General features: G+C 49.0%; 1 long non-coding RNA gene and 1 other non-coding gene across 2 annotated transcripts; both read left to right on the top strand.

The window, feature by feature from the left end:
- The first annotated feature begins 1,544 nt into the window (after nt 1-1,544).
- TRNAK-CUU (transfer RNA lysine (anticodon CUU)) lies at nt 1,545-1,617 on the top strand. The gene has a single exon. It is a non-coding gene; the product is annotated as a tRNA-Lys (tRNA).
- A 3,417-nt stretch (nt 1,618-5,034) lies between these two features.
- Nucleotides 5,035-10,638, top strand: LOC142930992 (uncharacterized). The gene is made up of 2 exons (XR_012946991.1): nt 5,035-7,559; nt 8,520-10,638. It is a non-coding gene; the product is annotated as an uncharacterized LOC142930992 (long non-coding RNA).
- Nucleotides 10,639-13,825: the final 3,187 nt, after the last annotated feature.

The following is a 13,825-nucleotide window of genomic DNA, read 5'->3' on the forward strand; positions in this document are numbered from 1 at the left end:
GTAAGGAGTTGTTAGTAAGTAAGGAGTTAGTAAGTAAGGAGTTGTTAGTAATAAGTAAGGACTTGTCCCTTGCTTTTTATTCAACGCGTGTGTGGCGATGGTGCAGACATCGATCGAGGGTCGAATTCGCACCGCGTTGTGTGATCGGCATCGCGCTCGCTGAAGGTGTTGATGCCTTCAGGGAAGTCGTGGACTCTGTAGACGCGACTGCGCACAATTCTGAGTCACTTATAACCGCTTTGCCGTTATTTATTGCCAATTATGGACTCAGACTATTGTCCTATTATCTCAAAAAGTCTCTGGCATGTGGTAGCTACTACACATGTGGTAGGAGCTACACACATGTTGTAGCTACTACACATGTAGTAGCTACACATGTGTGGTAGCTACTACCGCATGTGTAGGAGCTACACACGTGTAGTAGCTACCACATGCCAGAGACTCTATGAGATGATAGGACAATAGTCTGACACATGTAGTAGCTACACATGTGTGGTAGCTACTGCATGTGTAGTAGCTACTACTACATGTGTAGTAGCTACTACACATGTAGTAGTAGTAGCTACTACACATGTAGTAGTAGTAGCTACTACTACACGTGAAGTAGCTACTACTGTAGTAGCTACTACTGTAGTAGCTACTACACGTGTCGTAGTAGCTACTACTAAGGTTAGCGATTTGTCGTATTGTCTGGCTATGTAGCAAATAAAAAAAATACAATAACTTTACTGTGCAAGTTAAAAATGTGCGTGTTTTAATATTTACGTATTTACGTACAACATATCCTAAATACCCCGCACTTTGCTTCACCCGACACTGCTGACACAGCGTTGAGCCTCTCCACTCATCAGCACCACTGTGCAGAATGTGAAGACGGAGTGTTGTTGTTGCTGTTGTTGATGTTGTTGTTGTCTTTGCCGTGAGCGCGTGACGGACTCCACGGTTTGCGTGCACGCTTAGCGCAGAGGTTAGCAACCGGTCCTGCGCCACCCCTAGGTCGACTCAGCCGCAAATGAGTCACCCGGTGCGGTGTGTAAAACGAACGCTACTGGGGGAGACAAAGGCGGCCGGGTGTGGTGCTGGCCACCCATCCCCCTCGGCGTGCCGTGCCACAGCCATCATCGGTGCTCGCTAACACAGCACTTGCCCCGACTGTCCGTTCAGGCTATACGGGGTGATCTTTGTCTTTGTTTGCCCGTGGGGAGCGGTGGCGCAGTGGTTTGCGCACTGGGTTCGGAACCCGCCGAACCGGAGAGAATCGATTTCCGCTCACGACGAATAACAGTGGCGATCATTTTGACGAAGTTTGTGTATCAATTTAATAGGTGTTCGCTAACAGCACTTGCCCCAACAACCAACGGAGCCTACATGGGTGATCTTAGCCTGTGAGGTCTTCACGCGTGTCTAATCCGTGTTCGCTAACAGCACTTGCCCCAAGCATTTTACGGAGGCTACCCGGGCGATCTTTGCCTCTGCAAGTGAGTCACCGTCACACGTGGTGCGAGTTAACTCTTAAGCACAGCTGACGAGGTGGGTGCGTATCCGCCCGGCTAGCTCAGTCGGTAGAGCATGAGACTCTTAATCTCAGGGTCGTGGGTTCGAGCCCCACGTTGGGCGAGATATTTTTTATATTATTTTCTTTTGTTGTTTATATATTTTTGTTTAGATTTGAAGCTTTCGCGACTGCAGGAATCCATACTCTCTGGTTCTTTCGGTAAAGTCAGGTAGGTAGAAAATTAAATATTATTAAAAAATATAACGTTTCGATTGCAACACAAGCAATCATCATCAGGTGGGAAAACCACAGTAAGAATTGTATTATTTATTTTATTTTATGCCTACGTGACTTTACCGAAAGAACCAGAGTACTGTATAAATATATTTTTGTATCAACTCTTAATCTCAGGGTCGTAGGTTCGAGCCCCACGTTGGGCGAGAGATATTTTTTTTTAATTGTTATTTATAATTGCATTTAGTTTTTGTATCAACTCTTAATCTCAGGGTCGTGGGTTCAAGCCCCACGTTGTGGGAGATATATATTTTTTATTGTTATTTATTTTTGGTAATATTTTTTTTTATCAACTTCATCTGAGGGCCGTGATTTCAAGCCCCACGTTGAGCCCCACGTTGGGCGAGGCATTTTTATTTATTTATTTGTTATTATTGCCTTTTATTAACTCTTAATCTCAGGGATCGTTGGTTCGAGCCCCACTTATGGCGAGAGATAATTTATTTAATATTTGTTAATATTTTTTATTTATTATTAATCTTCATCTGGAATGCTCTTCCTTCCGACATTAGGCAGCCCGCAGCAGTTCTGCACTTTTAAATTAACTACATTGAAAACTAATTGATTTAAAACTGTTTTTTTGTGTTTAGTTTGTTGCCCTACCCCGCACCTGCGATTACCACGGTTGGCTTCGTACGGCGCGAAAGAAGTTCAACATACAGCACATACGTCACCCTTTCTGGCAATGAAACAAGTTTCCAATCTAATCAAAACAAGTGTTAAGATGTTCTTGGTTCTTTCGGTAAAGTCACCACGTAGAAGGGAAACAATAAAAGAATAAAAATATAAAACGATAATAATATTTTGTTATTTAAAGCCTTCGTGACTGCAGCGATTCATATTCTTGGTTCTTTCGGTAAAGTCACCACGTAGAAGGGAAATAATAAAATAATAATACAAATTCTTGCTGCGGATTTCACACCTGATGATGATTGCTTGTGTTGCAATCGAAACGTCGTGAGAATTGTATTGCTTTATTTGTATTATTTTATTATTTCCCTTCTACGTGACTTAACCGAAAGAACCAAGAAAACCTAGTCTCGTTGTTTTTTTTTATCATTTTGATACTGCCAACAAAAGTTCCCATAGACTATTCATCTGCAAATCATCTTCATAACAAGCAATGTAGTAGGAGTGAGAGTGATGATACTACGGGTTTGTCAATTCACTGCTGGATGAACGCATCCACCTCAAGTCGATGCCGTCTGTCGCGATCCATCCCTGCCAGGCAATAAATCCACCCAGCACCCGTGCCCACACGGAGCCCATCGAACCATCGCTCCATCTCCCCTCCGTGGACGCTCCTCACGGGCGCGTTCCATCCCCTGACTGCCAACTCCGTGATGAGGCTCGGCCACGGCGATTGGGCCCCTTCTGGCCGTGATGCGTCCCTGCCCAAACCCGACCCCTGACGCCTGCTGCTGCTGTATATTTGGAGTTTGCATATCTCTCTCTCATCATCATCACGGTGGCTAGGAGATGTTAACTACCTCGCCTGGTATACATGAGGTCGTGGGTTCGATCCCGAACCTGACGCCTGCTGCTGTATATTTGGAGTTTGCGTGTCTCTCTCTCATCATCATCACGGTGGCTAGGAGATGTTAACTACCTCGCCTGGTGTACAGGAGGTCGTGGGTTCGATCCCGAACCTGACGCCTGCTGCTGTATATTTGGAGTTTGCGTATCTCTCTCTCTCATCATCTCGGTGGCTAGGAGATGCTAACTACCTCGCCTGGTGTACAGGAGGTCGTGGGTTCGATCCCGAACCTGACGCCTGCTGCTGTATATTTGGAGTTTGCGTCTCCCTCTCCCCGTGGTCGCGTGGATTTTTCTCTTGGTCCTATTTTTCCCTCCATATTTAGAATCAACATGCATTAAGATTATTTAGATGATTTTTGGTGCTAAACATGTCCAAAGAATGGACCGCTTTGATGAGCCATAATTTTTTTCCCAGGCTGCGTCTGAAAAAACAGGTCCCTGCAGGGTGGGCTGGTAGGACAAGTCTCTGCGCTGTCTATTGCTGATTTTACACCCAACAGCACGAGATTTCACTTCGTTAAAGTATTGAAAGGGGACGGACGGACGGACACATTAATATATTGCAGGCTGGTACACTCAGTTTACAATCTTCCTTCCTACCAGTATAAGTTAATAATCTCAGCGAGCTTTGCCTGGTAGGATGGGGATGGTTTCGTTTTATTTGTATGTATTAGTTGTATTTGTATGGCTGCAATGCATTTCCACATTCCACCATGATATGTCGCTTCTTTGAGCTATCATTTGTGACCAGATAGCTTCTGAAAACAGTAGCTACGTAAATTTAGATTTAAAGCTTTCGTGACTGCAGGGATTCATATTCTTGGTTCTTTTCGGTAAAGTCACGTAGAAGGGAAACAATAAAACAATTAAATATATAAAACAATACAATTCTCACGACGTTTCGACTGCAACACAACCAATCATCATCAGGTGTGAAAACCACAGCAAGAAAATTTGAAAAAAGTGGCGGGTTTTTTTTAACGTTAGCATAGTAGCTACATAGTTCAAAAGGCCTTATCTGATACAATACAAATAGTTTAGTTTACAGTTTTATCATCAATGAGTCACGAGCGGGAGTCGAACTCATACTGTCTAATACAGTGGCAAGCACTGTATTAGACAAAGACAAAGATCCCACCCCACCCCATATAGCTTCAACGGACTGTCGGGGCAAGTGCTGTTCGCGAGCACCTATGAAGGCCGGCACGGCACAGGAGGGGTTGCCAGCACCACGCCCGTCCGCCTTTGTCTCCCTAACCGCTACACTACCGCTCCCCCCACTTTATTAGATACACACACACACCGATGTGCATACCTGGCATACCCAAGGTATGTCGCAGCGGTTAAACACGCGCGTATGTGTGCACGTGTGTGTGTGCGCGTGTGTGCGTGCATGTGTGCGTGCGTGTGCGCGCGCGTGTGTGCGCGTGTGCGTGCGTGTGTGCGTGTGTGTGCGTGCGTGTGTGCGTGTGTGTGCGCGTGTGTGTGTGTGCGCGTGTGCGTGCGTGTGTGTACGTGTGTGTATGTGTGTGTACACGTGTGTGTATGTGTGTGCACGTGTGTGTATGTGTGTGCGTGTGTACGTGTGTGCGTGTGTGTGTACGCTTGGCGAACCTTCCAGTTGGGGTTTGCGTTCGCATTGTTGTCAACGGTCGATGTTTCCGACACGTCAAGATGTCACAGCAGAGAGTGTGTCGGTGGTGGTAGTGTCACTCTGAGCACAGAGGAGCGCGCGCGCGTGTGTGTGCGTGCGCGCGTGTCACAGCAGAGAGTGTGTCGGTGGTGGTAGTGTCACTCTGAGCACAGAGGAGCGCGTGGCCTTACAGCAGCGGTCCACAAACTTTTTGGCAACCAGGGACCGGTTTCGTGAAAGATATTTTTTTTCACGGACTGGGGTTGGGGGGGGGTGTTCATCATTGGGACTTTCCCCATTTTCAAAGAAGCTTTCCAGCGACGATTTTTTTTTACTCATTTTGGCTACTAGGGGGTTAGAGCTTGTGGGCTTATCAAAACTGCGACTGAGACCGGTACCGGTCCGCGGCCCGGGGATTGGGGACCGCCTGGGTTAGAGGACACGCGCGCAAGTCTGAGACGTCCGTCCCGATGACGTTCGTGCATCGGCAGCGGATAGAGCGCGATTGGGATTATGCGAGATGCGTGCTTGGAGGAGATTATGCTTTGAGACACGGAGGAGAAGGAGGAGGAGCGGGGGTGGGGGGGACACGTGGACGAGAGAACGAGCGAGAGAATTTAAATCGTTAAGGGGACGTAAGTATCGGCTCGTTACAGGACGCGTGACAGCCAGACGAAGAGAATTGTGGACGTGGTCGAGGCGATTCGAGGAGCGAGCGGCAGCCGAGGGGATGGAACGCGCGCGAAGTTCGTACATCCACGGTGGAGATGGAGCGATGGGACCGGCTGGCGTTGCGTACGGTGGGCGCGTTGCTGTGCCGCAGGATCGCGCGCGAATTTGCCGGTGGATTTCTGATGTTTTCATCCAGCAGTGGATCAACCATGGCGGATGATGCTGCTGATGATGATGTTGTTGTTGTTGTGTGCGCTTTGTCCGCTATCTGTTGGATTCATCGTCACACTCAGCGGGAGGCGAATTACTCGGTCCGCCGGTTTTTGCCTGACCGATCAGTGAAAGCGGTCATGCATCACACACGCATCACACACGCATGATACACGCATCATACACGCATCATACACGCATCACACACGCACCAGACACGCATCATACACGCATCACACACGCATCACACACGCATAATACACGCATGATGCACGCATGAAACACGCATCATACACGCATAACACACGCATCACACACGCATCATACACGCATCACACACACATCACACACGCACAATACACGCATGATGCCGCATGATACACGCATCATACACGCATCACACACGCATCATACACGCATCACACACGCATCATACACGCATCACACACGCATAATACACGCATGATGCACGCATGATGCCGCATGATACACGCATCATACACGCATCACACACGCACCAGACACGCATCATACACGCATCACACACGCATCACACATGCACAATACACGCATGATGCCGCATGATACACGCATCACACACGCATCACTTACGCATCATACACGCACCATACACGCATCACACACGCATTACATGCATCACACACGCATGATACACGCTTCATACACGCATCACACACGCATGATGCACGCATGATGCACGCTTCATACACGCATCACTTACGCATCATACACGCACCATACACGCATCACACACGCATCACACACGCATCACACACGCATGATGCACGCATGATGCACGCATCACACACGCATCACTTACGCATCATACACGCACCATACACGCATCACACACGCATCATACATGCATTACACACGCATGATACACGCATGATATACGCATCACACACGCATCATACATGCATCATACATGCATCACACACGTATCACACACGCATCATACATGCATGATACACGCATCACACACGCATCACACTTATAATACACGCATCACACACGCATCATACACGCATCACACACGCATGATACACGCATCATACACGCATCACACACGCATGATGCACGCATCACACACGCACGGAGTCTTCAGCAACCCGCATTGACCAGCGTGGTGAAGTATGGACAATTAACTCTCAGCGTATCTCTCTCCCTGCCCAAACCCGACCCCTGACGCCTGCTGCTGTATATTTGGAGTTTGCGTGTCTCTCTCTCATCATCATCACGGTGGCTAGGCGATGTTAACTACCTCGCCTGGTATACAGGAGGTCGTGGGTTCAATCCCAACCCTGACGCCTGCTGCTGTATATTGGAGTCTGCGTGTCTCTCTCGTGTGTGTGTGTGTGCCATAGCTAATGTCACGACGGCGCTTGTGCCAGGCTAGGTTCACGCAAAGACAAATATCGCCCGTGTCGAACTTTGACGGACTGCTGTGGAAACTGCTGTGGCACAGGAGCAAGCTAGCGACCACGCCCGGACGCCTTTGTCTCTCCCCCCCCTCCCCCCAGACCCGGTGTCGATATTAACACACCACACCAGGTATTGATTTCAGGCCGAGTCGACCTTGGAGAGGACCGGCAGGGCCGGCTACGTACGGCCTGGGCCGGCTTAAGGCACGGGGGGCTCTGGAGCCCTGCAGCCCAGGGGGCCTCCGTCAGCTGGAGGGCCTCCAGAGATGCAGTGAGACGTTATTTCGGTTGTGAATGCTGAATTTTTATTTGTTGTTAGCCTTGTAAAAGTACATTTACATTTTCTATAACTTTGTTTTCCTTTTGAAAATATTACTGGGGGAGGGGGGGGGGGTGCTCACAGAACCTGTAGCCCCCAGGGGCCTACAAAATCTTAATCCGGCCCTGCGTACGGTGCGAAAGAAATTCAACATCGCCGTACGCTCAGCGCTGCCCCCCGCTACACACACACACACACAAAGACAAAGGTCTCCCGTATAGCCTTCAACAGACAGTTGGGGCAAGTGCATTAAGCACGGTGATTGCCACAATCACGGCACGTGCGCACACTCGCCGACCTGCAGCAGACCCAAACACTCACACGCGGATACCTACACCCATAAATACAACAACACATATAAACTACAAAGATCCCCCGTATAGCCTTACCGGACTGTTGGGGGCAAGTGCTGTTAGCGAGTAGCACCTATAAAAGCCGGCACGGCACACGAGGGGGTGGGTGGCCAGCACCACGCCCGGCCGCCTTTGTCTCCCTAGTAGCGAGGCTTACACACCGCACCGGGTACTCATTTGAGGCCGAGTCGACCTAGGTGAGGCCCAAGGACCGGTCCCGATAATCGTCACCGCGGTGTTGGCCGTGAGCGGGAATCGAACTCGGGCCGCCGGGTTCGTAGCGCAGCGTTGCGCTAACCGCTGCGCCACCGCTCTCCCACACGCACACACCCACACACTCACTCACACACTCACCCACAGACTTGCACACTCACCCAAACACTCACAACAACCGTGTCACAGCCGGGTTCGTAACGCAGCGTAGCGCTAACCGCTGCGCCACCGCTCCCCACACAGACACTGAGACCGCACGATGCAGGGTGACTGCAGGGGCTCTGTCTGTGCCCCCCCCCCACCACTCCCCACCCCCCCGTTATCTCCCCGGCCGTGGCCGTGACAGAGAGCAGGTTTCCTCCCTGCCGCTCGCCCTGCCCGGACGCCTCGGGGCAGACAGACAGCGCTTGACTGCATCATCATCACCATCACCACCACACCTCACGTCGCTGTGTGTCTCTCTCTATGTCTGTGCGCGTGGTGGTGGGCAATCACAGACACACAGACACACACACACACAGACACAGACACACACAGTCACACAGACACAGACACGCACACACAGGCACACACACACACAGACACACACACACAGACACACACACACAGACACACACACACAGACAGACACACACACAGACACACACACAGACACACACACATACCTTCACTCTTCTCGTCACCGCTGCCGTCGCGGTTTCATCTCCTCTTCACCTCCTTGCCCTCCTCTCCCTGCCCTCCTCGCTCTCCTCCCTGCCCTCCTCTCCCTGCCCTTCTCTCTCTACCCTCTCCCTAACAGTCTCCTCTCTACACCCAACTCTCAGGATTTTTTTCTAGTTTGACTCCTTTACCCAGACTTTGAAACCTTCGGCGCGCGCCCGCGACGAGGTTTGTTGGAGGTGTCGACTGAAGTTCAGCGTCGAGGGCTTGAAGCTCGCAGCAGCAGCAGCAGGAGGAGCAGCAGGAGGAGGGGGGGGAAGAGCCACTGCTGGGCGGAGTCGTGGCTGACATCACCCCTCGCCAGTCAACCTCCTCAAACTCGGTTTTTTTTTACGATCAGAGGAAACAAGAAGTGTAGTCGGAACTTTGCTTCGTTCATCATTTCGGGGTTTTTTGTTGTTCACTGCTTTGCTTTATGTGACCCCCCTCCCTGTTTAAATGAAAGATGTCACGAAATATTTCACGCTCTGTTCTACTCCTTCTTACACCCCCACCCTCTTCCTTCGGACTTGTTCCTGAGCCGTGGGGTCGGCGATTGTCTTCGTCGTTCGTTCGTTTATTGTCGCGGTGGACAGACTCACGAGACACGAGCTACAGGGCACGAAACGTCAAGTCGGGGGCAGCGAGAAACCGCACTCGGATCCGAGTTATTAAAAGGACAGAGAGAGAGAGAGAGATGGGGGGGAGGGAGAGATGAACCGCGGATACTCCCGGCCGAACGAGGTGATTTGATGTGGCCGCTTGCGGGATGAGAAACGGCGATGATGACGATCGGAGTTCCGTTTCGTTACCGAAGGGTTTATGTCAATGTGATGTGTACGCCCGTGTTGACGGTGACGGGGTCCTGATTTTGTGATTGCCGTCCATGGCCTTGCGCACGAGGTGGTTTTGGTTATTGGTTTTTGGCGACTCTCGCCATGGAACACCGAAACCGTCCCAGAGCATTTGCTGCTGGGCAATAAAGGTTATTTAAAAAAGAAGAGGGAGGGACAGGAGGGAGGGAGTGAGGAGAGGGAGTGAGGGAGGGAGGGCATTCCAAAGGGGAGCAGTTGCGAGGGATGCAGCAGAAAAGTGTCGTGACTTGCGGTTGTGGTGAGTGTGTGGGTGAGTGTGTGGGTGAGTCTGTGGGTGAGTGTGTGAGTGTGTGGGTGCGTGTGTGAGTGTGTGGGTGAGTGTGTGGGTGAGTGTGTGAGTGTGTGGGTGAGTGTGTGGGTGAGTGTGTGGGTGAGTGTGTGGGTGAGTGTGTGAGTGTGTGGGTGTGTGTGAGTGTGTGAGAGTGTGGGTGAGTGTGTGTGTGGGTGAGTGTGTGAGTGTGTGGGTGAGTGTGTGAGTGAGTGTGTGAGTGTGTGGGTGTGTAAGTGTGTGGGTGTGTGTGTGAGTGTGTGTGAGTGTGTGAGAGTGTGGGTGAGTGTGTGGGTGAGTGAGTGTGTGTGAGTGTGTGGGTGAGTGTGTGAGTGTGTGACTACCGTATTATGATTAGGATGACAGTATTTAATTTGCAACAAGACACAGCTTGAAAAGAGGGGTGGGGTGGGGGGTGGGGACGCATGGATTCGAGAAAAACGACCGCAGATTACGATGAGATTCATTCAAACTGTTCAGCTTCAAAGTGAAGTTGGGCGCTGGGAGGGGGTTGATGCGCATCACGGGCAGTGCCGGGTTAAGCGAAGTGCGTGGCCTGTAGCATTGTTGTTACGTAGGGGCCTTAAATAAAAACATTGAATAAACGTCAATGTTAAAACACATTTTTTTTACTTGCATAGATAGTAAAGTCATTGCATTTTTTTTGTATTTGCTACGCAGCCAGGCAATACGACAAATCGCTAACCTGAAACGCCCAGTCGTTCATAAACGTTGAAGGCGGTATAGTACTATAGTAATATAGCACGTGCAGAATCACTGAACCGGAATTTATAGCTTGAAAGCGTTTAGCGTGAGGCCCTTGAAAGTGTGGGGCCCGTAGCTACTACTACACGTGTCGTAGTAGCTACTACTACACGTGTAGTAGCTACTACACCTCTACACGTGTAGTAGCTACTACACTACTACACGTGTAGTAGCTACTACACTCGCTTTAGCGAGACATTGCCGGGGCTGCACAGCATCGTGATAATTTATTCGTGACGTGTTTTAAATATTCATTACCCAGCTGAGGGGGGGGTGGGCGGAGTCAATGGCGTCACAGGTATAGGAAGTGACACGTGCTCACACACGTGGAACTTTGATAATTTGTTAAATGTTATACTCGAGTGAATTTAACCTGAATGTAAAATACGACGATTTTAAATGTTTAATTTGGTGACGCGCAACAATGGTTACCGTTTCGAAACAACATCCGGCAATTGGTTTACATAGTTTTATTCTATTTGCATGAAGAATTATGTTGTAAAAACTGTATAACTTTAGACTTATAAGCGAATGTTCAATGTGAAGAGTTATACAATCTATATTAATATAACCCCGTCTTTATATTAAGTGGGATTTTCAGAATATTAACATATATAATATCCAGGACGTTATGTTTTGTTCTCAGCTGTTCATAAATTCCCGCCAAAATGATGGCTCGCCTCAGGTAAATAAATACAGGTAAAAATGTATATTCGAGAACATTTATATCTATTTTTATCTTTGTATTATTGACGAACGTGTTGCGTTTTTAAGATTGCTTATGCACGACTGTCAACTCCGAATGAATGAGTTTGTCATTGCTGTGATGATGGTGATAATGGCGATGTTCACGATGCATTTGCTGGTGATGATTGCGGATACGTTGTGGTGGTGATAGCAGCGATGGTGGTGCCTGTGATGTTCATAATGTCGATAACTGTTGATGATGGTAGTGATATTGGTGATGTGATGGTAGCAGTGATGATGATGATGACGATGATCATGATAATGGCGCTAATTCATTATCGACAAAAGCGTTGATAATGGTTGTGATATTGGCGATGCTTTTTAGTGGTTGTTTACATGGTGATGGTTACTGATTGTCGTCGTCATACAAGCATCCTTGTTTGCAAGCTTTAAAGTAATTTACAACAAACAATTTGAATGCATAATGTCGAGCTATGGTGTTGCTGCTGTGTTGTCGTTAATATTCACTAGATACCAATATCACGCCATTATCTTTTCAAGTACCCCTTGGGAGCAAGCCCAGAAGCGAACCTTCTACTGGTAGGAACCTCCTGGTCGTTACACCACCAGCCCACAGGGGATTAGTGTGTCCGTCCGTCCGTCGTGCATCCAAAAATGGGAGGGGTGGGGCTGGGTGCAGAGGGGAGGGTGGGGAGGGGCTGGGTGGGGAGGGTGGGGAGGGTGGGGCTGGGTGGGGGGTGGGAGGGGTGGGGCTGGGTGGGGAGGGGAGGGTGGGGAGGGGCTGGGTGAGGAGGGGCTGGTCACCCCGTGGTGCCCTTATAAAACTCAACGTTTAACCTACTCACGCCGGCTTGTGCCCGCTCTCACAGTCGGGCATATTTTGCGGAATACACCACGTGGTGCCGCCGTTGACCCTGGCCATTGACCGAGCAACCCAAAGTTCCTACCAGCTCCATCCGCAGGAGAATGTGTTCACTCTCCGCGAATCCTCGTGATTGGTTCGCCCCCTGCTGGTTAAAGGATTCCGTGCAGTCAACCAACTTCTGGGATAATTTTGATCATTGGGGGTGAGCAGTAAAGTTCGTCTTTGTTGAGCGAGGCGAGGACTATTGAAGGACCAGGCGTAAGTCTTTATTTCCTTGGGTGGGCCCTGCGCCTACCACGAGGAATAACTTTATATCCACATTGTCCATCCTCCAGTCTGACAGGGACAGTTCATTATTATTATTAGGTATAGTTCAATTTTGATTTAAAGCTTTCGTGACTGCAAGGGATTCATATTCTTGGTTCTTTCGGTAAAATCACGTAGAAGGGAAACAATAAAATAATATTTTCATTATTTTAGAATATGAATCACTGCAGTCACGAAAGCTTTAAATCAAAATTTAAGGCATAGATCAGTTCATTTATTAGGTACGAGGAGGTGGGTGACCAGCACCACGCCCGGCCGCCTTTGTCTCCCCTGTGGCGATGTTCACACACCACAGCAGTTACTCGTTCGAGGCTGAGTCGACCTAGGGGAGGCCCAGGAGCGGTTGAAATAATCGTCAACTCGGGTCGCCGGGTTCGTAGCGCGGAGCGCTATCCACTACACTACAATGCGTTACGCTTCCACATGCGCGTGTCACGTGACAGATTTGACGTCACAGCTCACTTGCCGTGCAAAAAATAAATGCATTATTGAGCTCCCCCCCCCAAAAGTGTATTTTTTTATATAATTTTTGCATGGTGTACAGTCTGGAAAGTACCCACATGGCACATTTCCAGTTTTGTTGCATGTCGGGAAGTACGTTAAACATTTTGAACACACACACACAATCACAACTTTGCCTTTTATATATATGGAGATGGGTGTGTGAGTCATGCGGCTCTTGACAGGAATACATTGTACCCCGAGCCAACAACAATGAAGTCCCATCTCTGAAATCAGCGAAACAAAACTCGGATAACCTTTCCACAATGAGACTACAACTCCAAAATGTCCTTTCTTCCTGGTTTTTTTTGCCGGTGTTGCCGAGTACGTCGAAAAAACACGGCGCACAGTCTCGGAAGAGGTCTGTCTGGATGGATGTTGGACTTCTTTTGCACCGTACGTGGCCAACCGTGCGAATCGGAAGGTGCGCGGGATTGACAAAATGAACTAAACACCAAAGCTCTCTTCGTTTTCCAAGTCCTGTTGCAAATCGTTGAGGGATTTTCTTGCAGTGTAGAAGCTTAATAGCTGTCCAAACGTTGTGGGTTTTTCTGATGAGTAGCGGAGAAAAAGCTCAGTATTCGTCATGGTATGGGATAGTGTTATTTGTGTCACCTGTGCTACGATACACAATATACATTTCG

Source organism: Petromyzon marinus, chromosome 46 (genome assembly GCF_048934315.1).
Source record: "Petromyzon marinus isolate PM22_M1 ecotype Great Lakes invasive population chromosome 46, UKy_Petmar_22M1.pri1.0, whole genome shotgun sequence".
Classification (NCBI taxonomy): Eukaryota; Metazoa; Chordata; class Hyperoartia; order Petromyzontiformes; family Petromyzontidae; genus Petromyzon; species Petromyzon marinus.